This window comes from Amblyomma maculatum, chromosome 10 (genome assembly GCF_055883805.1).
Source record: "Amblyomma maculatum isolate TAMU_Amacu chromosome 10, ASM5588380v1, whole genome shotgun sequence".
Lineage (NCBI taxonomy): Eukaryota > Metazoa > Arthropoda > Arachnida > Ixodida > Ixodidae > Amblyomma > Amblyomma maculatum.
Window position 1 is genome coordinate 144,470,799 of NC_139353.1, and position 25,606 is coordinate 144,496,404.

General features: G+C 47.5%; 1 long non-coding RNA gene across 1 annotated transcript; it reads right to left on the bottom strand.

Annotated features, from left to right (window-relative positions):
• Positions 1 to 10,692: 10,692 nt before the first annotated feature.
• LOC146177628 (uncharacterized) lies at positions 10,693 to 13,983 on the bottom strand. Its single transcript, XR_014701055.1, has 2 exons — positions 13,627 to 13,983; positions 10,693 to 13,531 (listed from the first exon to the last, which is right to left on the bottom strand). It is a non-coding gene; the product is annotated as an uncharacterized LOC146177628 (long non-coding RNA).
• Between the last annotated feature and the right edge of the window lie 11,623 nt (positions 13,984 to 25,606).

Genomic DNA, 25,606 nt, shown 5'->3' on the forward strand with positions numbered 1-25,606 from the left:
CAAGTTCACAAAGGAGACGTTTATTGAAACGCCATCCTCCAGCGGCACACACACACACACACACACACCCACACACACGCACACACATACACATATATACAAAACGCACATACACACACATACTAAGTCACCGTGTCAAGGGAGCGCGCGAGGAGCAAGGCTCCCCTGCGCGCACGAAGTGACACAGAGTGGTGGTGGTGGTGGATACTATGATGATGGGGGATGGGGTACTGGGCACGACGTATGCCAGCCTGAGCTAGCGGCGGCACTCTTGGTGCCCAGGGGAATGGGATAGGGGAGGGTTGGGAGGGGAGGGGGGAGGACGCGCGAGCAAGTCCGCAGAGTCGGGGGCCGAAGAACGGCAGCACTGCGACGAGGTCCGCAGAACACAGAGGGCTATCCTGGGCGCCCAACGGGTAGCACACAGAAGAAGCACAGCCACAACAGGTAAGTCACCACACAGTGCAGGTTCGGCTTTGGTGCGAGCAGCATGCTGCTCGGCAAGCGTCCTTTTCCTGTCACAGATCAGGACGCCGGGGTGACTGCAGAGGGTCTGCAGTGCGCTGTCACGTCGGAAAGTCCGGGTGGCAGTTGGGAGGACCGCTGGGAAACCGCTGCCTTGGCAGCGGCGCGGCGGGTAGGGGCATCTCGGGAGATGGCACTCCTAGGCCCGTGCGCGAGAGGCACACGGGACACTGTCTCTTGGGAAATCCTTGAGGCAGCGGTAGGGACCGCAGTGGTACCTCAGCCAAGGCTGAGGCGCGGCGGGTGACGCTGGAAGGACCGCCGGGAAGGGCGGCGCGTCGAGGCCCGAGAGCAGGAAGATCCCGGGATTGCTGCCGAAGCAGCAGGGAGGGCCGCAGTGTTGTGCCGGTGGGGTTATCACACAGTAGCCCACCGTCAACAGGGTTGTGCCAGTGGATCCTGCAACTGCCACCAATATTGTGCCGGTGGGGTTATCACACAGTAGCCCACCGTCAACAGGGTGGTGCCAAGGAGCTGGTAACGCAGCGCTCGTCACCCGTTTCGTGAACGAGGGCTGTCAGCTTCCTGGGCGGTAGCGATGAATCCGAGTCGGCGTTGGTGAGATGAAGAAAAGGCTTTATACACTATTTACATGTATTTACACAACAAGATCGGCTCTGGGGCCGAAAGCTAACATAGCCATACGCGACTGTTCTCGCGCAGCGACGGCCGGGGAGATTCCGCCGCGTCCGCACTGTCAGGGGGCGAACTGCTCCCGATGGACGCTAGTGACGAACTCACACTCGGAGTCTCGAACGGAAGCACTTGAGACTCCGTTGCCGAGAACCGTTGACGCTCAAAATGGTCCAATCCGACGGCAGCACTTTCGCAGGACCAATGGGAGAGCTTGCTGCGCTCTCGCTTCAAATATGCCGCGGGGCGAGAAGGGGTTCACCGTCAGGGCCACGGCGCGCCGTGCTGTCTGGACGTTCAGCGCATGCTGAAACACGTCGCTTCTGTCCCTTTGGTACGGCTCGCCTCCAGTGCATTGGTGCTTTGCAGAGAAGTATCCAAAGTTTGTGAAGGAGGCGTTCGCCGAAGAAGTTTGGCGTCCGGCTGAATTTCTAGGCGGCTTTGGCCAGGCACAACAGCACCCCCGCCATCAGACAATGCGCCGGGAAGACGAGCTGCTCGCATGTGGCTCGGATGCCGGGCGCGCTCTTTCGCCAGGTTCCTCCAAGCTCATGTACAGTGTCCGGGCGCCAGGTAGCCTCACGTGCCTCGGGTTCCACTCGCCAGGTCAGGATCTCTGCCGACTGCCTTCTTGCCGGGGCACGCCGGTCAACTTCGCTTGGGTCGCTCTGATGCCCTTGCCACTCGCCACTGGTAACGGTAGACTTTTCTGCGGCTTGCAAAACTGACCGACAACAGGCAACACCCAACACAAGCAAGTACCCTCGGTCACCCATCAAACACCAGACAGAGTCAAAATTTCAAATTCAGTTAGCTAAATTGTTGTCCCATTTTTGCTCCCACTACAACAAGAGACAAGTGTATAGGATGCAGTGCATAAGGTTCAAACAACAATTTTGCACATTAATGATACATTAAATACGATGGAAAATTAATAATCAGTAATAGAAAAGAGTCTCCTGGAAATCACTTGGACCGTAGACCACAACTGAGGAAGCAAGGAGGTCATGTAATTTTGCCCCGATCTGCCTACAGCATTACCGTTGGCGACGAAATGCTCGTTGAAGGTAGCTATATGTCTCGAATGACTGAAAGCATCCGAGTTCGCATTGTGGTGCTCTTTTCCGCAAGCGGCAGAATGCGTAGCAGTACTCGGGCGGTTTGGCTCTCCTCCCTCCGCTACAGCTTCGGCTGTCCATTTCTCTACGAGACCTTTCTTTCCACTTTGAGTGTGAAAGAACAGACGAGCACAAGTTACTCGCTTTGTTGAAGGATCTGTCTCGTTCCTTACGCTTTGCGCACCAATCGCGCATTTTCTCAGCACGGGTGCATTTGTGCCGCTGGGATCGCCGTTTCTTTTCCTTTCGCTATCGTTTGCGTTTTCTCACCTTTCGATGAGAACATTCTTTCATGCACCTGCCTTTCCGCTCTTTTCGGCGGCAGCGCTTGAAATTTTGCTTTCTTTCTTTTGGTGCCAGCTCTTTCAAGCTGCCGGTAACCGGAGCTAGTATGGCGCCGACATCATCGGAGTGCGGCGTCGCGCCTGCATCGCGGCCAGCAGCGCATGACTCACTGCCAGTCGCGTCTGAACAAGGACAAGGCTCGCTCACGCCAGCCCCCGGGCTAGGCATATCCTCTGCAGGCTCGCCACTCAAGTTACACTGATCCGCCGGTGTGCCGCATCGCTCAGCGCTAACCGGCGCACGATCACGTTCGTCCGACAGCTGCAGCGCTTCGGATCGCGTGAGGTCCATGTTCTCACCAAGGTTGTTTTCGCCAATACAATTGAGCGCGTCAGTACACGAAACATGGCTCCTGTCTAGTCGCTCGCTGTCGACTTCACAGGTGTGGTTCTCGACAGCATCCGCGTCATGGGTCTGCCTTGGCTGTTCAACACTCGTGAGTTGCGCAGTTCCCATGAGCGCAACTTCGTTTTTCTGTGTGTCATGATCTACGTCGACTCTGACATCGGAAATTGCCAATTTGTCGTCTCCTAGCCTGACTACATTTCCGCCACAGTTTACAACTTCTGCTTCTGAGTTGTCAGGCGGTTGATTTACTGCCAGTTCCTCACTCTCGATTGGTGGAATGCTTACAGCTACGTGGGAATGCGTGCAGGACGGTGTCACTTCGGATTTCTCGCCGATGGAGTCGGCTCCAACCGTCTCAGCTGCCAGTGGCTCGACCAAGGTAACCCTAGAAACTTCTGTTCGAGGCTCGATCGACTCGCTGCTGCTATCGCGTTGCTCGGCCGCTTCCCCAAGCTGTTTCTCACACTCCGGTGCAAGTTCGATTTGCTCCGGAACTTCCGCACTGTCTAGCCATTCGGTTACATCGGCTTTCAACTGATACGCCAAATCAAGGTACGACTTGTAAAAATGTTTCTCGCTCTCATATCTTTTTCGAAGATCCTGAGGCGTTATCTGATATCGTATCAGCAATGACTCTTTTAGCTCATCGTAATTTTTCAAGCGGTCGCCAACCAATCGCTTGATTTCTTCCGACGCTTCAGCGGAAAGAAGAGCTACCAACTTCTGCGCCCAACTATCTCGCTCGAAACGTTTACTTCTGCAGACATTCTCGAAGTCTGCCAAATACACTGCCATATCCTCTGCGATTAGGAACGGTGGTGGACCGTCTCGCGGTATTGAACCGTTACAATGAATGGCATTAAAAGCTTTAATCTTTTCCACGCTCATTCTATGCGCTGATATCTCCAGCTGCATCAGTTTCCTTACGCGGGCGTCCTCTTTCTCGTGACGTTCCCTACGTTCACGATCCTCTTTCTCGCGACGTTCTTTCTCTTTTCTCTCTTGAATATCATCCCAGGCCTCTGCGGCTTCCTCAACCGTCACTTCCTCTGCCTGCATGATCTCAAGAATTTCCTTTTTTCTTTTTGTTGAGCCCACATCAATGCCCAACTCATCACAAATTTGGAGAAGTTCTCTGACCTTGTAACTCTCCATCTTTTACCGGCCTCTTGTTGTTTGCCTTTTTAGAATAGTGTACTATACGTTCGCTATCTCGCTCCTAGCAAGAGATGCGCAAGCCTTTCTCACACTGATTCCCCTCTCAGCATCCCCTGGTTTTCAAAACACTTCCTGTAGGCTTGAAACACGCAAGGTTAACACAATGCTACGCTCAGCCTTTCTCTAAGCTACCCTGTGTGTTAAAGTCTGGCGTTTGTGGGAAACTTCAGGTACTCACCGCGCCGAGGTGCCTGACGCCGGTCAATCCCGCAGCTGCCATCCAATGTTGTGCCGGTGGGGTTATCACACAGTAGCCCACCGTCAACAGGGTTGTGCCAGTGGATCCTGCAACTGCCACCAATATTGTGCCGGTGGGGTTATCACACAGTAGCCCACCGTCAACAGGGTGGTGCCAAGGAGCTGGTAACGCAGCGCTCGTCACCCGTTTCGTGAACGAGGGCTGTCAGCTTCCTGGGCGGTAGCGATGAATCCGAGTCGGCGTTGGTGAGATGAAGAAAAGGCTTTATACACTATTTACATGTATTTACACAACAAGATCGGCTCTGGGGCCGAAAGCTAACATAGCCATACGCGACTGTTCTCGCGCAGCGACGGCCGGGGAGATTCCGCCGCGTCCGCACTGTCAGGGGGCGAACTGCTCCCGATGGACGCTAGTGACGAACTCACACTCGGAGTCTCGAACGGAAGCACTTGAGACTCCGTTGCCGAGAACCGTTGACGCTCAAAATGGTCCAATCCGACGGCAGCACTTTCGCAGGACCAATGGGAGAGCTTGCTGCGCTCTCGCTTCAAATATGCCGCGGGGCGAGAAGGGGTTCACCGTCAGGGCCACGGCGCGCCGTGCTGTCTGGACGTTCAGCGCATGCTGAAACACGTCGCTTCTGTCCCTTTGGTACGGCTCGCCTCCAGTGCATTGGTGCTTTGCAGAGAAGTATCCAAAGTTTGTGAAGGAGGCGTTCGCCGAAGAAGTTTGGCGTCCGGCTGAATTTCTAGGCGGCTTTGGCCAGGCACAACAGCAGAAGCGGCAGGTGACGCTGGATGCGCCGAGGACCGCGAACCTTGCGGTCAGCGGGAAACTGGCATGGGCCAGCAGGACTGTGCCCCCGAAGGAGCAGCAGGGAGCCTTGGCGAAGAACCACGAGTCCGTTCCAGCACTGGGGCTCGCCTCGGGCGAGGGCGACGTCGGTGCGCCACAGGCGAAGACCAAGGTCAAAGGGGGCCGCACCGATAACTCCTCAAGGGAGGAGGGTGTGCTGGCAGGGACAGACCTGGCAACGCCCGCAGCACGGGACACACTCGCACGCCCAAGGGTCGGGGGTTGGGCTGGGAGACGGGTCCGGGCTCCGCTTCGGCTGGAGGGCTGGAAGAACCAGCAGGGATGATCCAAAGGACCAGGGAGGTGCGCCGGTAACAACCAGAGCACAGGAGGACGGAAGTTGCGACGGGGCGAGCAGGGCGAGCCAGCGCCGGAGGGAGGCGAAGGCGAGCGAGCGCTCGGTGAGAGCGGGCGCGCACGAGCTCGCCGGAGCGAGCGCCGCACACACCCGCCCCCACCGAGAGCTGAAAGGCGACTGACGCGAGAGGAAGCGCGCCTGGTCGGGAGGCAACGGAACGTGCGGCCGCTCCCTTCAGAGGCGAGCGCGCGCACCGCAAGCACGCAAGGGCGTGCTGTGATCTCTCTCTCTCTCGCAGTGACCAGAGGGTTCCTTAGAGAGAGAGTGGGCAACCACCGCAAGGTACGCCTGTCGCGGATCGTTGGATCACGATCGACAGGCTCGAGCTTCGCTCTCAGGTAAGACCCGGAGCAGACGAACTCGAGTACACACTGGTCTGCGCGGACAAAGGCCGGCAGACAAGAACAGTAGCGTACGCACCTTGCGATGTCTCGAAGGGGTCTCTCTCAGAGCTCCGCTCGGACGGTCGCGCAAGCGCGGCCGTCGAAGCGGTGCCGTGTTCCCGCCAAAAGGCGCCAATGAGAACAGCCACTGGGACGCCAGGGCGGAGCTGTGGCCCGAACGACAGTGACAAGTCGTCCGAGCCCCCCTCCGCCGCCTCAGGCGGGAGAAAGGGAACGGGCAGAACAACTGGAAAGCGGGCGGCGGCCGCGCGAAGGGCAGCCGCAGCAAGCCCGAATCCCACAACCTAAGGATATATGAATCAGATTTTCACCGATCTATGTCTATTTTTTGCTGTCAACCGACCTCATTTTTCGGTGCCTAAATTTCACACCCCGCAGGTTGTTATGGTCAAAAATTTGCTGGACCCTTTTATTTCCATTCCTAGTATTGTACCCATACAAACCATCGGTTCATCTGTTGAAATTGTATTTGACGACATATTTCCGAATAATGCTAAAGACTTATCATCCGTTATTCTAAACGGATTATTAGAAGATCATTTAAGAAGCATTTCTGCTAGTTTAGTAGTAGCTACTGACGCATCTCAATGTAATGAAAAGGCGGGTGTGGCCTCGATGGATGGATGGATGGATGGATGGATGGATGGATGGATGGATGGATGGATGGATGGATGGATGGATGGATGGATGGATGGATGGATGGATGGATGGATGGATGGAATATAGGAGCGTCCCCTTTGAAACGGGGTGGTAGCAGTAGCTATCATGCTCATTTTTCTCCCTATATCTCAATTATTGATTTAGAATGGTTAACTAAACCACCATTCTATTTATTAAATTTTGTTCCTACATTACTAACATTATGTCACTTCTCTGCTTTTAAGCCACCAATCTTCCAGTCGTTTTTTGCTAGTTTTCACCGCCGGTTTATTCACCCGGCCACTGTTACCTCTAAAGCCCAGAACTTCAGGAACAGAGATTGCGCCTGCACCAACTTCCGGATAGATACCATTACATTCGAGTATAATATGGTCAAATGTTTCACTGAAGTTTCCACATACAGCACATGCGTCATCTCCATTGTTAAATTTCTTTTTGTAGCTGCGTGTTCTAAGGCACCCTGATCTAGCTTCAAAAAGTAGGGCACTGCCTCTTGAGTTATCAAAGAAATCTTCCTTCCTGATCTGCATTTTCCACTTTCGGCATAATTCCCCACTCTGTTTCTTTACCATCGAATTTATCCAATTTTTACCTTCTGTGCTTTTCACCTGTTGCTTAATGCTCTTTATTTCTCCGTCCTTGTTACTAGCATACTTACTAGTTAGTTTCCCAGTTCTTTTCCTCCATTGTGAGTCAACGCTTTTTAGGTACAGGTATTTAAATACTTTAGCTGCCCATCTGTTACTGTCCAATTTCCTCAGGCGTTCCTCATATAATATTTTACTCTTAGCTTCCCGTACTTCGAAAGATGTCCAGCCCATATCTCCCTGTACCGCCTCATTTGTAGTTTTGCCGTGGGCACCTAGTGCTAATCGTCCAACGGATCTCTGTTTTGTTTCTAATGTCGACTGTACCTCTGATTTTAGGCACAAAACCGCATTTCCGAAAGTAAATCCGGGCACCATAATTCCTTTCCAAATACCCCTCAAAACCTCATACCTATTGTATCCCCACAATGCCTTATGCTTCATTATCCCGGCATTCCTTCGCCCTTTGGCCTTAAGTGATTGCTCGTGCTTTCCAATGTATGGCATACCTTCGTTTACCCATACCCCCAGATATTTATATTCTGCTACTCTAGGTATTTCAAGGCCTAGTATTTTAAGGCCCTGATCAGCTGAGCCGTTGAAAATCATCAGACCCGACTTAACGGCGCTGAAACTGAAGCCTAGAGCGTCCCCTTCGTCTCCGCAATACTTAACTAGAGTTTGCAATTCTTCCAGGCTCTCAGCTAGCAGCACAATATCGTCTGCATACATCAAACCGGGGAGGCGCTGCTCTACCGCCTTTCCACGTACTCTATATGACAGGTTAAAACCTAGGTTACTGTCTTGTATCCTCCGTTCCAGGTTTATCATATAAAGCATGAACAGCACCGGTGATAGAGGACAGCCTTGTCTTAATCCTTTGCATATTTTGACATCCTCCGTACTTCTTATCCCTTCCCACGTAATTTCTACTTTGTTATCCCGGTATATTTCCTGTAGGAACTCTATTATCTCATAACCGATACCTTCTTCTTTTAGGCTGTGGCTAAAGGTACGTCGGACGGACCCGATCAATTGTCTTAAAGGTACGTCCGACGGACCCGGTGCGTTTTTCTTCGGGATCCGTCCGACGGATCCGGGAAATATTTTTCAGAGGTACGGCGGACGGACCCGATCGGTAGGGTTCTTCCGACGGACCCAACGCATTTTTCTCCGATATGGGCCTTGGGATCCGTCGGGAAAGCCGGACTCAGATGTGGTTGTAGCAACAACATGGTAGCCATATGTAGCCAAATCGAAGTTGGTATGAGGTGTACTACGTGCGAGGTGTAAGAAGTATGTACTACATACTGCATGCGTGAAATGTGAAATTACAAAGAATAGTACAGTGGCAAGAATAGTGCCTAGAATGGGTGATATACTACGTGATGGCATGATGATAGGTTTACGTGAGTTGGACCGCGGCAGGGTGGCAAGCACGACCAGAGCGCAAGCGCATGTAATCGCGGTGTTGACGGCCAGCCCGCGGCCCGCACGCCCGCTCATTTGGTCCTCGTTATTATGTGGATTAACGTCTACGACGGTCGTTATGTAATTATGTAGTTTTGATTCTTCAAAGTTTCCTCACTTCCATCTGTGATGAGATGCGTCACGTAACGCATCGCTTTCTGCTCGCATTGAGGTTTGGTGCTGCAAGTTCTACGTAGTACAAGCGGCGCTGAAAAAGCTGGGCACCGCCGGCGTGTCTCTAGCCCAAGCATCGCGTCATTCGTGTTTGTTGTACAACTGGAGGTGTGGTTTGTGCTTACCGTGAGATGCTGTGATTACGGATTACGTCCTACTAGAGTGCTGTGTGAGACTACGAAGAGTGCTGTGATGAGTGCGCCGATGTCCGGACGGACATCAGTGTGTCCGTTTATGATCGGCGATGTTGCACGTGCATGTCAGTGTTTATTAGGTGCAGTGGTAATTTATTTACACGCGCTGTGCAACAATCAGACGAAAATAAGTCATCGACAATTTGTTAGCCTGTACTACAGAGCTCAAAACTCGGAAAATGGGAATGCACGATGCAGTTTTCGCATCTTGGAGTGGACCGAAAAATAAGTGCCCAGCCCACACCGCCGGGATGCGTATTACTACAGGTGAAATGGTTCAGGTTTCTGTAAAATAGCTGCCTGGCACAGCACCTTTCTAAATGTTCAGGCTTTGTACTATTGTTGAAGGCCACTTTATCATTAATAAAGGAACGAATATGCTTTATGTGTTAATGACTAATGCTTTTTCAACATATTATGTTCATTTTTTTTTTCGTTTTTCCTTAGTTTCCTTTGTTTTTCATGCTAGACAAACACAAATAGTACACTTTTAAACTTGTCAGTCCAAAGCTGAACATGAATATCTGCCATGCATGTGACAGCTTTAATGCTAGAAAGGTTGACATGTATAGCATGTACGTACACGCTGCGACATCTTAGTGGCACGTTAGGCTACTTGCCCCAAGGTCGTGATGTTTAATACCAGTGATGGCAGTCGCACTTTGGTGCAGGTGAAATGCAAATGCTTCTGTTTTCTGCAAGATGTCAATTCAAAGTACAAAGCCCAGGCAGTCAAATTAGTCTGGAGCTCTCCACTACGGTATTCTTCATAGCTACATATGTCACTTTAGGATGTGAAACCCTACATGCCACAGGTAGGCTGCATTGTTTTTTAGATTTTGTAACCTCTCATCTATGTTTTGCAACATTTGGCTAATTTTAGTTCCCAAACAGTTGCTAAAGATGAAACCGAAGCAGTTCTTGGCATGGTTTGCTGCTTAGATTAATTTGCTAATTGCAGTTCTTTGAAACTTGCATCAATGCTGGGCAGTTCAAATAGCAAGCAGTTGAATTACAGAAATGATGTGGATCATGCATTTCAGTTCTGACAAGTGGAAAGTAACGGTCCCCTCCTTGCATGCATAGGTGCCTTTAGACAAATACATACTCGGGTGTGTGATTGTGACGCATATCAAGGGTCAACAGAAGGCCATATGGAGCCAGTGTGATATTCTTCATGAAGGCTAAAGTAAAATTGTACAACAGCTGCTGTACCATGCAGAAAAAAAATTGATCATTTAGTGTATGATTAACTGACCATGAATAGCATCTTACTCAGAGTATGATGTGATATATATCTGGTTTAGCATCCCAAAATAACTACGGCTATGAGGAACACAATAGTTGAGGGCTCCGGTATAATTTCGACCATCTGGGGTTCTTTTACATGCACTGACACCGCACGGTGCATGACGGCCTATTGTTTCGCCTCTATTAAAATGTCCCTGCTGTGGCTGGAACCAAATCTGCATCTTTGGGTTCAGCAGCCAAGCACTCTAACTACTGAGCCAGCACAACGGGGCCAAGTATCAAAATGCATGCCATTACATTTCTTTCTAGCCTGTGGTTTTCTTCACAGAACTAATGTATACAAGGAAAAGTAAACAGCAAGAAAACACTAGTTTTATTGCACATTATATTCACATTTCAGCAAACATTCTCTAGGAAAAAATTTCTCATAATGTTTTCATGGAAACCATGAACAAAACAAAACAATGCACTTACTCCACTCGAATTATTAATGGGCAAGGTTGCATCTATGCTACTACACTGCACTTATCACAAAACCACAAGCCCCATCTGCTTTGGCCAATCACTTGATGGAACTAACGGAGACAGATGTCGCACACCACAGACTGGTCGTCTCGCAACATATCTCTGCATATGTTGCATTTCAATTTCATGCCTTTCCACTTAGTTTCAACTGTTGCCAGCATTACTAGTCACCCATCTTTTCTGAAATTCCTTTTTACGCTGTTGGGATCAGCATCCTTGTTAACGATGGTCTCTGGCATTTTAGATGCTATCATTTTCACATCTTCCTCATCTGGAAGAACGAAGGAAATGACAAGCTTTGAGCAGACAAAAAATTAGGGAGACTCCTAATCTCCACCTGTAAGGGTATGGTGTGCCAGCGTTAATGGTTCTTGTCTGCAGATCCCACTGTGGATTCTCGTTAATTTACATGCCCTTTGCTACAAACATTACTACTAATTCCTTAATTCATGTCTGTTATCTCAGATATACTCATTAGCATACGGTCGTAGGCTGCCCTGTTAGGTGATAGACAACCTGGCATAGACCTCTGTAAGCCTCAACCTTTCTTAATTGGAGCTGAAACGTTGAAGATGAAATATTTCAAATATAACTTTGTAAGCTTGGCTTAACAGCTCCTGCCATGTCGTGTGGCCTCGTGACATTTGGCTCGTGGCACTTTTGGCTTGTGCACAGGGGTCATCTGTTAAACACTGGTTAACATGCATGAAAAATACATTTTCACACAAACTGGTGGCAAATGGTCAAGTGGTGCACTGCAGATTCTGAAATGTATACCTATATTCATGCAAGGATCGCATCATCACATAACATGATCAAGAGTTCTATCAGTACCTGTAGTTACATAGCATTTCAATGCCCATTAAAGGACCACCTCAGACAATGGTTGTTGTTATCTCAAGACCTGTTCTAACAGCGTGCTGACGCCATTCCACTGAGCGATGGACATGTATATGCATACCCTAGATAGCTCATGATTGTGGATCTCATTTATTTCTATGACTTCCAAGGAGTTCCTGTCATCAGAAACTTTATGAAATCGGGACAGTAGTCTTGAAAGGTGAAAAGAAATAACCAGGTTACCTTGACGCAATGCTAAATTACAGAGGGTGAATATGCTGCATGAAGATACCAAGAAGCTTGTACAAAGAAAAGTGAGAGTGAAATGGCAGGATTTTTGAAACATTGAAATAAACTACAAACTATACTTGTCAAACCTGTCATTAAGGAATGGAAATCATGCAGTAATCAAAAACACAACATGGAGGACATTTTAGGTCATCTTCACAAAACACATACCCAAACCTCACACACAGCTTCATGCTTATGAAAGAGGACAAATCAATATGCAAGGAGTGTGGAGATGAACTAACAATAAACCATATCTTACACATGCGCCAGAGTCGAGAAAAGAGGAAACATTTTGTACAATTTCCAACAGATCCATTTCCATCCCAGCATGATCCTAGGAGAGACGTGCAAATTTCCTGCATTTTTGGTTTCCTAAAATGTTCCTAAACAAGCTACATCCTAAAGAACATTTTAGTCATTACACACAAAATAAATACATTAAATTTTGTTCTTGGTGCATGGCAGCATTAGTCGCTTAGGCACCATAAAAATCAACACAATGCTGTAGTAAGGTGTACCTTGGTTAGCTATGTTATATGAGACAAGCTTTCGGCCTGGTGTGGTCCTTATTCACGTGACAGCGCTGTCATGAGGGTCTATGTCCCAGCGATCGGAGAGTGACCTATTCCAATAATTTTACAAACTGAAGGTGATTGTACAGATTTCTAAAGACTGGAGTGCTCAACTGTTTTATCAACGTCCGCCTGCTTTGACAGCCTGGAGTGAAACTGTTGAAGAGAATACATTTTTGAACACTTAACGCGTTTCTGAAGGCGTTGCTTTCAATTACGGGGCCAACAAAAAGCAGGTGAATGTCAAACGCCGCCTAGATAGCCTTTCTAGCAAGACAGCGGTGTAGCGTGGAAAATCGCTCCGCCGATCCATCGCTGGCGCCGCTGACTTGAAAGGCGAACTGTTCAAACTTATATAGCTACTGACCACACCTGAAACACTGAATTGCGCATGATCAAGGCAGAATTTCTCTAACACTGAGCACTGGTAGCTATCGATTTCGCGCCCAATATTGTGAAAATCTGTCCTCTCTTCGATCATTGATACGTCCACGGTTGAACATTTATGCGCCTCGGGGTAGGCCAGCCGTGGGAACATGGATGCGTGGTTGTAGCAACGATCGCTTGCATGGCACACTCTGCAAAATTCCAAGAGTCAGCTTCTTCAACGAAATGTGCAGCGTACATTTTCTACCGCGTACCTAAGCCCGGCGATGCATGCATATCGATCCCGATCGTTTCAAAGCTGCGCGGCCGTTCAGTCGGGTCACGCTAACCTCGAGCATGCGGGGGTTTAAACTACATGTACGCAAACTTCAACGACAAGAAAAAGATGCAGCCTAAGCACTTTAGTCTAGTAATCCCCTATATACCAAAGAACATTGCTGTTCACAGGGAATTCGGATCATTCACGCTTCCGGCTTTCCGGTTGTGCACTCTTGCGGTGCGGTGCAGTAGGTCTTCGCCTCGACGAGTCGATGTGCAGGCCTCTAGTAGATTCGGCATGTCTTCTGCCACGGCTCTGAGGTAGAATTTAAACGAAGAATTTAGCTAAAAACATCCTGTTTCCTCGGTCTGCATGTGAGGAACGAGCACAATGCCATTTCACATACATACTTTGGACTGCCGAATGTTCAGCTGCACGACGAGGTGTGTGTGTGTTGTGCCGGCGCTAGATCTTCAGAGGTCGATGCAGGACCTAAGACAGCGTAAATGCTAGGAATAGCTCGCTCGCATTACGGGCAGATCGGGGTGATAGTTAAGTGCGAAGCGAAAGCTGCTCGTGAATGTGCGTATCTCGATGCCAGCTGGTGGAGCTGGTGCAGTACGTAGCATATCGCCTGCAGCTATGTGCTTGACAGCGATGTTTGCCGTACACAACCCTAAGTGAAGACCGTGATCTATGTTAGAACGGATGCACTCTTCGCAGCACCTCATCGAGAGTCGCGGCTAGCTGATATCATAGAGGATGAGATCCATTCACGCGTAGCAAGCGGAATGGGGCCGAGTTCGACGTGCATATAGCCATGAGCCTGTATATCGACGTCCGCCGTATCTTTACGAGAATCGAATGGATCCGTCGGACGTACCTTTAGACATTTCGCTTCTTTTAATATGTTCCACAGGAGTTCCCTGCTTACGTTGTCGTACGCCCCGTTTATGTCCAGGAAGGCCAAATACAAAGGTCTATTCTCTACTCTAGATATTTCGATGCATTGGGTAAGCACGAACAGGCTATCATCTAAGCGCCTACCATTTCTAAAGCCGTTCTGAAGTTCTCCGAGTATCTTGTTACGTTCTACCCATGCTTGCACCTTTAATTTCACCGCCTGCATGGCTAACCTGTACATAACAGATGTTATGGTAATCGGCCTGTAGGATTTTATGTGCATCCTGTCTCCTTTCCCTTTATAGATCAAATTCATTTTACTCTGCCGCCAGCTGTCCGGAATTTGCTTATTCGTTATGACTGTTTCTAGAGCTTTTAACAACGTTTCCTTACTTTTTGGACAGAGTTCATTAATCAGCTTGATTGGAATTCCATCTATTCCTGTAGATGTGTTTTTAGGAATATTTTTTTCGGCCTTTTTCCAGTTTAGATTGGTCAGTTCTAAGCTGCTTTGTATTCTGCTACCTTGTGTTGCTTCCTGATTTGCGGAGATTACCCTATCGTCACTCTTAAACGACTCGGCTATAACTGATGTAATGTAGTTCACTGCGTTATCTCCCTTTAAACAATTTCCCGCGTTATCTTGAATCCGATCCTGCTTTCTTTGATTCTTCTTCCCTAGCCAGCTTATATGGTTCCAGAATTTTCTTGCTCCGCCTCTAGAGGCATCGTGTATATCAGCCATCCAGCGATCGGTGGACTGTCTTATTTTACTTTGTACGAGGGCCTGCACTTGAAGTTTCTTTTGTCGATATGATTCCCATTTTTGGTCGATTTCCTCCTGAGATACGTGTGCCTTCTTTGCCATTCGGTGTTCCCTTGAAGCAGCCCGTCGTTGTTCAATAGCTTCCCTGATTTCCTTATTCCACCAGCTCCGTGGCTTCCTCTTTCCATTCCAGCGGTTTGCTACTTTAACCTCCTGAAGTTTCCTCCTTATGAGTAGTTCTACCTATTCATAATTCCAGTCTTCCATGGGGCTTTTCTCTATTGCTTCCTCTATGTCTGCTGCTATCTGCGCTATTTGATCGTCGTTCAATTTTGCGTTTACGTTTTGTCTAAGTTCCATATTTCTCTTTTCATCAAGGGCCCCATCTGCAGACTAATACGTTTATGATCACTTCCCAGACTACACTCCCCTTCTTCCTCTATTTCCATTTTTGTGACCTTGCTATAAATTTCCTGTGACATTAGACAATAGTCAATGGTCGTCTGCCTGTTGCGGAATTCCCACGTGATTTGGCCTTCACATTTTGTTTCTCTATTTACTATAACTAGATCGTGTCGCTCACAGAAATCTAGCATTAGCTTGCCGTTACAATCCGTGTATCCATCCAGATCGTCGATGGGGCCGTTCATGTCCCCCAGTAGAATAATATTGGCCCCGTTTCCAAACTGGCTTATATCGTCACTGAGACCTCGAGATCGAGCAGAGTCGCCACCTTGCGGCTCAGCGGCGAAACCTACTCAGTGTGGATGCGTTTTCGCGTCGCGTGCCAGCCCGCAGTGATTTACGCGCGCGCATACGGCGTGTACAGGAGTGTTTTTGTTTGTTTCGCGGTTCCTGTGCGCTTTTGCTTACCTATATGCCTTTTGCAAAAGAAATATGAACAGTCTATAACCCCACGCTTCATTAAAAATATATATACTTGTCCGTATCGAGCATGTCATGCTTGGATAAGAACATCATCCATCGCGGTCTTCGGCGCTTGAGATCCTTTGACATGCAATGTCTCAAACGAAGTGGTACTGTCGTTACCGCCGTATCAAAGCAAAACAGGTCGCTGCCGTCAATAAAAGTTAATGCAAGCGCTCAGAAATCGCATATTCCCGTTTCTGTTTGGAATACCGCAGCTACTGAAACATATGCCACCGCAGACTGCTTCATATAGCAGAATACAGTTTGAACAGACCACTCTATGCCTACTATGCCTTCTGTATTCACGATAGAGTTGTGTAAGTATACTTTTTTTTTTTTTGCTTTTAAATCTCTGTCGCGGTGTCTCAATGGTAAGGGCGCTCGACTGCTGATTTCGAGAACGGGGAATTCAATCACAACCGTTTCGAAAGGCGCTCCTCTGCTGTGGGATTTGACTGCACAATAAGCAATCCCGCGTGGTGTTAATAATGAGAAAAAAAAAAAACGACACCAAAACCAGCCTCTGCAATCATCCGTCATAGCCGATGCCGCTTTCATGCGTTAAACCCGGGCCAATATGTATTTCTTTTCTTTTTTTTTCTTTTTTTGGTGTTGAAGGCTCCTGTGCATCCGTAAAAGTTTTAGTGAGCACATTTTGCTTTAGAGAAATGCTCGAATGTTTGGGAAACATATTCCCTGCACCTAATTGTTACACAAAATATTATATTATACACCTAGATTAATGTGCTTTACTGGTAGCCTATTATAATCATTATACTCCCTTTTCGCCCAAGTGCTGTCTTCCGAGCAAACTCGTCGTTTCTGACAAGGGGAGTAATACAGCCTCATGCGGGCTTAAAATCAGTGTTTAGTTCGGGAATAAATACATCTTTATAGCCGCATGATAAGATGACCTCCATTTCTTTCGGAATAGTTTTATATCCGGCATCTGTTTTGGAAGCAACCCTAATATCTTATTTCGCATAAGATTTAGTCACTGCTAAATAATTAGTAATAAAGAAATTTTCAGCCTGTAGAATTGCTTCCCAGAACATGACAGTGGCCATGCGCAGTTTAGAACGATGTCTTCGCAGCGAGTAATTCGTAGCTTGCACATTAACGTTACTGAAAATTAATCGCTGATTATTGTAAATTCTGTCAAGTGTGTAAATGTTCCCTCACACAGTGAATTTTATTGGCATTGCAAAACAAAATAATTGCACTACTAATTTACCGTTATATATTAACATCACACACATCAGAAATCCTTTATACTTTCCTCGGTTTCGGGAAATCATTTACAGTTAGTGGCGCATGCAGTAATACACTATCACATTCTATGACAGTGGCCGCAAAAATCATCTCGGCAAATGCAATCCATTCAGCGCTGCACAAGTGAACAATCAGCTTTCCTGTGCGGCGAGGTTTCCTGTATATTGTCGGCGTGATTTCATTTTTGGGAAATACTTGTGCGTGGTTGTCTGGGGCCAGAGTTGATGTGCACTCAGTCTAAAGCAGCTCGCCATGCAGTGCGCTGCCAATGCTACATTTAACCCGCTTAATCCTCGAATCAAGTACGATATAATGAACCAGGCTTTCTCGATTCAATCTAAAGTATTGCAGGTATCTGCCTGGCCTTGACACTAAATTCGCCGGTCTCACTCGCATGAGACACGCGCAAACTGTTTAAAAGTCGATAAGAAAAACAAAGCTGTCATTAGGCAGGCCTAAGCATTAGGCGCGTGAGCGCGGTACAGCGCAAGAAACGTGCAAAGTAAATCTGGAAGTCTGGTGGTTGCGTGCTTTGTTTTTCTAAAATCCGCTCTTCTTCTGCTGCATTGGCGAAATCCTTGGATCTTTTTCTGCAATATTGCAAAAATACTACAGAAGACACGTTTTCATCGCCAACAAACCCGCCGTAAACTCGGGAGCAGACCTACGCAGCGTGCGTTTCTGCGAGCGCCGCCGGCTGCCGATCCACACTACCGGAGTGATGGTGGCGCCACCTCTAGGTCGATCTCGCGGCGAATATATTGTCCCCATTTAGACTGGTCTTTTTGTCCGGCTTCCGGACTTCACCCCAATTTTTGAAGCGGAATTTCTGGCGGTGGTACTCGCTTTACGGAAATTAGACTCCTCTTTTTCTAAAGTGGCTGTAATTTCCGACTCTCTATCCTTGTGTTCATCGTTCTCTTCGTCGGCGGATTCTGCAATAGTAAAAACTTTTCTCTCCCTGATCCCTAGACATTCGAAAATTGTACATATGGTATGGGTACCAGGCCACAGCAATGTGAATTTAAATGAATATGCTGACAGTTTGTCAAAAGAGTCCCTCAATGGCTCCGTATCATCTATCCTTCCGGCGACAGTGTACATCACCGCAGCGAGGTTTCGGAGAAACGTTCCATTAAATGTGAAAAATGAACATCTTTTAAGATCTGATGTCTACCTGTATCTAAATTATTCTTGGAATAGAAAATTATGTCATTCACGGCAACTTGAGATTTCACTAACAAGGCTGCGATGCCGTATCCCACCTTTAAATTTCTATCAATTTACAGGTCTGGTTTGGCACTGTCCTCCCGTCTGCGCATTTTGCGGTGAACAAGAAACATTAGATCACTTTTTATTGTTTTGCCGCCGCTTTACTACGTTGAGAAAACAGTTGATGGAAAGGCCATTGCAACAGCTTGGCCTCAGTTTAAGCAGCCCGACATTATCATTTGGCGCCACCATCCTTGGGCACAGTCACAGGTCTGTTTTCACCGCCATGCGAAATTTTTTACTGGAATCAAATCGTTTGCCTTGCTAAATATTTAAATATCACTTGTTCTACAATTGTAGTGTCAATCTCCCGTGTGTGTTATCACTTTTCATTTTATATTTCACTTATTTCCCGTTTTGTTTCCTTTCCTCTACCCCTCAAATCACTTTTATTTTTTATGCAAGTATACTTCAAAAATTTTCTTTGCTACCCAATTCTTGGCCGATCCCTCTCTGTGGGTATGTAGCATAAGTTATTTGGTCAACAGCAACAATAGGTTTAACGCGCCATGCGACATCGGCTATTTGACGGATGATGTAGGGGCGGGCCTTGGTGTCGTTGACCACGTGGGATTGTTTAACGTGCGGTCATATGCTGGGCGCCTTTCGGAGCGGCCGAGATCGAACCCTCCGTTCTCGAAATCAGCAGTCGAGCGCCCTACCACTGGGACGCCGCGACAGAGGTTTAACAGGAAAAAAAAAAAAAAAAGAGATACCTAAAATGAACGATGGAAGGTTTTAAGATGAACAAACGCTAACTCGCCCAGTCGTCAAGCTTGACATAACATTGCAGAGGTTATAAAAATTAATGCAAAAAAACATTTTAACAAAGCGTAGTTTCACAAGAAGGTTGCTGGTTTTACAATTTTTACCACCCCATGCTTTAAATATATCCCTAATTGTAGCCAATTATGCGGGAAGGTGATGCGGGGGAGGCTCATTGTATATCCGGGGTAAAGACGAAGGAAATTAGTTTTTTTTTTTTTTTTTCATTCTGCAGAATGGTATACCAACTTAGTTGGCGTGACCCATATCCGTGATGACCCGTGCTGCGGATGTAAACATATTCTCAACGCAAGTGAGAGTGGTGAACAAATTTATGGATAAGGCAAATAAGTGTTCTCCGAAGAGCGCGATGGAGTGGAGACCAAAGCACTTAAACTGCCAAGGGTCTTTTCTCTCTTAAATTTCACTTCTTTCCCAATTAGCCTGGACCCCTCTAATGACAGAATACAGAATTTATTTACAGCTATACACAAATCGCAGCATTACTCCTTCTCTCTCTGGGTACGACCTCTCTTCTCAGCCCCCGACTCCAGTCTGCTACTACTACTACTACTAGTTCTGTGGGATATTCTTAAGGGGGGAGGGGGGAGGGGGGGGGGGGGGGATACCGGACACGGGTTATGCCGGCCTTATGTCGCGGCGGCACTCTTTGTGTCCGGGGGAAGGGGAGATGGGATGTTGGGAGGGGGAGGGGGGCCATCATCTAGCAGTCGCTATCGACGTTAAGTCTGCTCTTGCCGTGTCGTTCGGACCCCTCGGAGCTTCCACTCCGGGCCCTCCTCTCCCGCCGTCTTTCCGCTGTCGCCGTCGTATACCGGCAAATGTCTGTCAAATTCCTAGAAACTCACTCGCTGGCCTGGCTGGGGATAGTTGCGGGAGTGATGCCGTTCAGATTCGGAACCGTTCAGATGGAGGAGGCGTTGCCACGGCTGCTTTCTTTGCACGTACACGCACAAACGCAAATGATCCTATCTCACCATCGAATTGGAATCAATCCAAAATCGTGCACCTCGGTTCATCAATTCATGTTACTCACGAAAATCAAGTGTCAACTCCCTCAAGCAGTCCCTTCGTCTCTCAACACTCGAATCACGCCGTGTCGTTTCCCGCATATGTTTATTTCATATATTTTATCATAATACAAAATCACGCCACTGTTTGATAGCTTCCCCACTAAGAACGTCTTCCCGCCTCAGCCACGATAAACCGATAGCACGTATAAGCGGTCACAGGTCTGCTTATGAAAGCTCATTCTTCCTAACGCAATAGTACTCTGGAATTCGCTGCCTAAGGATATCGCTTCATGTACTGATCATAAAACATCCCGCGAATAATTAAAGCTCATTTCACTTAAATATCGACTGTTTTTTGTGCATTTTTTTTTTGTTATTTTAGTCTTACGTTATAGCCTTACGTTATAGCTCTGTAAAATCATTTGCTAAACTCTTACATGAATACATCGTTCTCGCGTGGGTTGCACTTTGTAGTTCCCTTTTTTTTTTCCGTTTTGACTGTTGGCTTTATTTCCATTGTTTACAGCCATTTCCAAAACTATATATGTCCCCCCCTTTTATATAATGCCTTTCGGGCCCTTAAGGAATCAATAAATGAAATATATGACATACAAATACATGCAGCAGACTTCTCGCCGCTCGTTCATTGGTTATAGCTTGCAATTCTATTATAGTTAGAGAGAAGGAACTGGACAAAATTTTTTGAGAATTCGATGTGAGTGCGTTCAGCTCTGCTAATCAGGATCCATATTGATGCTGCGTAATCAAGTTCACGCAAAATTTCCAGTAGTGTAACCGATGTATGGTGGACCGCCAAGAGTGAATAGAACTTAAAGGAGCTTGGCTGTAGGGCAGTTGGCGGGACATCGGGAAATTTAAAACGCGGGAACGACAGGACGAGTGCCCGGTCGCCCTGTGCAATTGTCTCCACGCCTCCGTTCTGTCGTTTCCGCGGTTTTAATTTTATGATTGAATGAAAGGTGGAAGGGAGAGGAAACCTACCTGCATGTGCATTAGCTGGCCGACGGCCCTTAATTTCCTTTAATAGTGGCCTGGGAAAAGCAATGACAACAACGTCTGATTGAGCCGACGAAGCACTCGCCTCGACGGGTCAGTGCTACCGATTATCTTAGATCAGTTCGTATAGCGGCGCCGCAGCGTGGCACCGATTTCGTGAATCATAGCCGAGTTATCTTAGCCCACGTGCAGTTTCGGGACGTTCGAATACTGTGAGCGCAACGCGTGAACTTTCACCTCTTTCATCTGTATAGATCCATCATCATTATCATCATCATCGCTGACTGCTGCTCGGAGCGTCGCGCGGCTGTGTGCCAGCTGGTTCTGGAATAGAACAGACGTTTTGTGCAAGTGCTGTCCCACAATACTACTATATATATACATCAAATTACCGCAGGGCTAGCTGGTTAATTACAGCGATTTCAAGGGGCGAGCAAGCTCTAAAATTTCCAAGACAATCCCATCCGCTGAAAGCTACAGCATTTCATTTTCAACGTGTTATTTGTTTTGTTTGTTTGTTTGTGTGTGTGTGTGTGTGTGTGTGTGTGTGTGTGTGTGTGTGTGTGTGTGTGTGTGTGTGTGTGTGTGTGTGTGTGTGTGTGTGTGTGTGTGTGTGTGTGTGTGTGTGTGTGTGTGTGTGTGTGTGTGTGTGTGTGTGTGTGTGTGTGTGTGTGTGTGTGTGTGTGTGTGTGTGTGTTAATTGTTTTTGTTTGTTTGTTTGTTTTTTCACTTATTGCTTCAGTATCCATTCAAGCAATCGAAGCATTTATTTCTGTCAGCGTTCTCTCATTCCTAATAAACTCTGGATAGCTCATTTTACTTATTTGAAAGCGAACGATCATGCAGAAAAGCAGAGAGCGCATGGCCAAAACCGGAGACGCAAGACTGGCTGGGTCTAATGAGAACTAAACTGTTGTTATTCACCTTGTAACAAGTCACTCACAGACATTCCATCTAATCACTACTGCAAATTAGTAGAGTAATAAATAAATCAATAATAATTTGCGTTTGCAGCTAGAACTCTTCGATACAGTGTTCAAATTTTAAAAACTTCTGGCGCGTACAAATGAGGCGACATCTGGGGAGGGCTATTTAAAACACAAATGGCAGTTCATTGAATTGCGGTTAGATGGCAACATATGCGCTGTTGCTTTGATGATGGAAGTGTTTATTTTTTATTGTCTTCTTTCGTTGTTTTTTGGCTAAACGATCGGGCATGTCGTAATCTGTTTACGCAGCCGACGTGTTCAACTCATGCAATCCTTTGTAAACAGAAATCGCGTTAATAGTGTCATTAGGCGAAGGCGGCCGTTTTCAGGGGCCGCTAACGGTTTGGAGTATCTCTGGCGGTTTGGGTACGCCGCACAAAACCGCTTGCACTTGCTTGCATGTCGTGGTCTGCGCAGAAACTGTTCGGTTGGGAAGAAGTTTGACCATGTCACATATATGTTCAGCATGTGTAACGACCAACCAATGAGTTTCATGGCTTGCCTGGTTGTAGGAACAAATGTGTGCTCGCGCTTCCAGACAACATGAGAATCCGCGCTGTGCGCTCCGTCAGATCCATGGCCGCACAAAATGGTCGTGACCTTCGTTCAAGGACACGGCCGACATATGGCTGCCCCGTATGCTCTGTCCTTGAAATCCTTTCATTGTTCGTGCTTACCGTTGGGTGCCGGCGCGGTCTTTGTCTTTAGTAAGGCTTGTTCTAAACGCCATAACGGAAGCCAGCTCTTAAATCTTTCCCAGCTAAGCGTCGCGATAGACTGCAGTGCGTCCGTCCAAGGAGGAATCTGAGTCCAGCGAGTGGTACCAAGACATAGAGTGATATTACTGAAAACCGACGTCCTATTCATGCGTCCGTTTTTTTTGTTTCCCCTTTCCGCTGGTTCATGGTGTATAACATCATTTTTAAAAGTATACAAATTATTGTCCAAGTCGATATGAGAGACGCATCTGGCCGGGATGCGGCCACTCGATCTTGGAACAGGCCAAACACAGAACAGTCCCTGCGTTTCATCGATTGTATTGCAAATAACAATGGTTATTACGGGACCAAATGGCAGCCTGTCTGAACTGTTCAATTGCAACAATTAACACTTAAAGCGGAGCCAAATGGAAACTTAAATGGCCCAAACACGAGTCCTTTTAGACTATCCAATTATTATTATGACATTTCCAATCTTAGGAACTCATCTAATGTTGGTCCAAATGCGCTATTATTAAGAAATATATTTTTAGTGAGGAAGTTTGCAACCAAGTATACTGGTATAATGTGCTGCAGCGGCGACGAAGCGCCCACCACGCCTCCGTTGAAGCCCGGTCATGCCGGTTGTAGTGAATGGTTACACAAAGTTCACTTCTATTGTGTTCGCCATAGTCAAATTCGGTTGGACAGCAATTTTCGTCCTAATCAGCAGGGGTGAAATTCCCGCTATAGTAGACTGAGTTTGAATTGCCTGGGCGAGGCCATGTCCCTGTGACCTCAAGAAACAGCTCAGCCAATCAGAGCGATGGCAGAAGGAAAAGATTTGACAGGATTTTGAATGATGGTGGGTGAGCGCATGCATGCTTTCGCTCAAAAAATTGCATCACAAGGAAGGCGCTGACATCTGTGTCCAATTTTGTTGTACTATACATGAGTTGATCGTATCAGTCATGCTCCGCGTATAACCGTACCGCTGTAGTTTTCTCTTCGTCCATGCATGCTGTTGCTGAAACAGAGGCATGCAGAAGAGACATGCACCATACGCAACGTAGCACCGCATCGGCATATCAGCTTGACCACGTACTTAATCCGAATACGGCAGGTTTTTAGTAATGTGCGTTGCGGGGCTAGTTGTTTCATGCTCGAAAACTTGTATAAGCACTACAGAGACAACAGGCAAGAAAAGCACGACAGGGCGCTGTCCTGTCTTTCTTGCCTGTTGTGTCGTCTCTGTTAGTTTACGGTAGGTTTTCTCCAGTTCTAAGAATATGTTCTGAGGACTATGAAAATGTTATATGCACAATTAAGTTCCAAAACATGGGAAGAGCAGCTTGAGAGACGAAAATAAATGTCATTACGGGCGCACTCCGCCAATAAGAAATTTCAGGACGCGGATTTTCCACAAGTTTCTACAAGTCTCCCTCTTTAGTAGAGAGAGACTCCAGCGAACCTTGGGGCAAGATGTGACTGTTATGAAGAAATGAAAAGTACGCAATTTGAGTTCTGCGATGGAAAAAAAAGAAAAAAGAAATCTTCCTGAACAAGATGTACCTTCACTGCGTCGCCAATTGAAACCTAGGCAGTAACCTCAAGTTCCATCGCTTCCTTTCTTCAGTTTCGGAAAGGGAAATAGGAAGGACAAAGTACCTCCTGGAAAAGCACCCAGTTATCTCCTTATTGTCTGAGCGTCAGTGGTAGCGTTTGTATTCTGTGTGCTGTAAACAAGCGCTAACACATTCAGTCGCTTTAATTCCAATCATCGCATTTTGTTCTTTTTCTAAACTCACGGCCCTTAAAATAACATTGTCGGTGTGTTCCACTATTTTAGGGAGCTAGGACCGCCAACATTGGCAACGAGGGCGGGAGCTACATGCGCATTGGCCCATTTTCTTAATTCGGCTCTGCGCTTGGGGAGGCTGGCGCAAATGCTAACAAGTCCGCGATAACCCATGCAGGAATGAGAACTACATGCAGCCGCGCGCTGGACCTGGAGCGACTGTACTTCAAGGTGCTCAAGATGGCCACCGTCCAACGAGGAAGCCGGACGGCCGGGTGTCAGGAGGCCATCAAAGCGTCTCAGATAAGCAGCGATGCAACGAGGGCTGCAGGAAGGCGGAGAAGTCTTGAGAGCCGTCATACGACCTGGAAGTCAGGCGGCAGCGGGTGAACAGGGCACAGTGGTGACAGACATTTTCGCCGGTGTGCCATTGAACTTGAGCCGGTGTGCGCACGCGATGGCTTATAGCAATGGCCGCCATACAGCGCCATGCCGAGGATCTCCACAGCTGGAACGCATGCAAGCAGGGGCGCCTTTCGGAAGTGATGGACACGATAGTCCACGATCGGGCCTTCCTGAAACGTACGCTCACCGGGGCAGGCACGTGATATGCGCTAGAAAAGAGAAAAAAAAAAAAAAAAAAAAGGCAAACCGCAGCTGCCCGCCTGCGGCAGAGAGGCCAACCACTACGGGAAAACACTTGTTCGATCTTTCAAAACGGCAAGTACAAGAGCACAACCTGCTCGCCTTGCGTCTTGTGGCACTAGTAATTGCTTATTGTCGAATATAATTGGTCCGGGAATCGCTTCTTATAGAAGCGGGTTGCTTCGTTTTTAGTTTACTTTACGCATTCCCCCCCCCCCCCCCCCCCCCCCCCCCCCCCAAGAAAAAAAAGAGAGATAAAAATCTAGATCCTGATCCTTATTGGAACCTGTGCCTTTGCTGC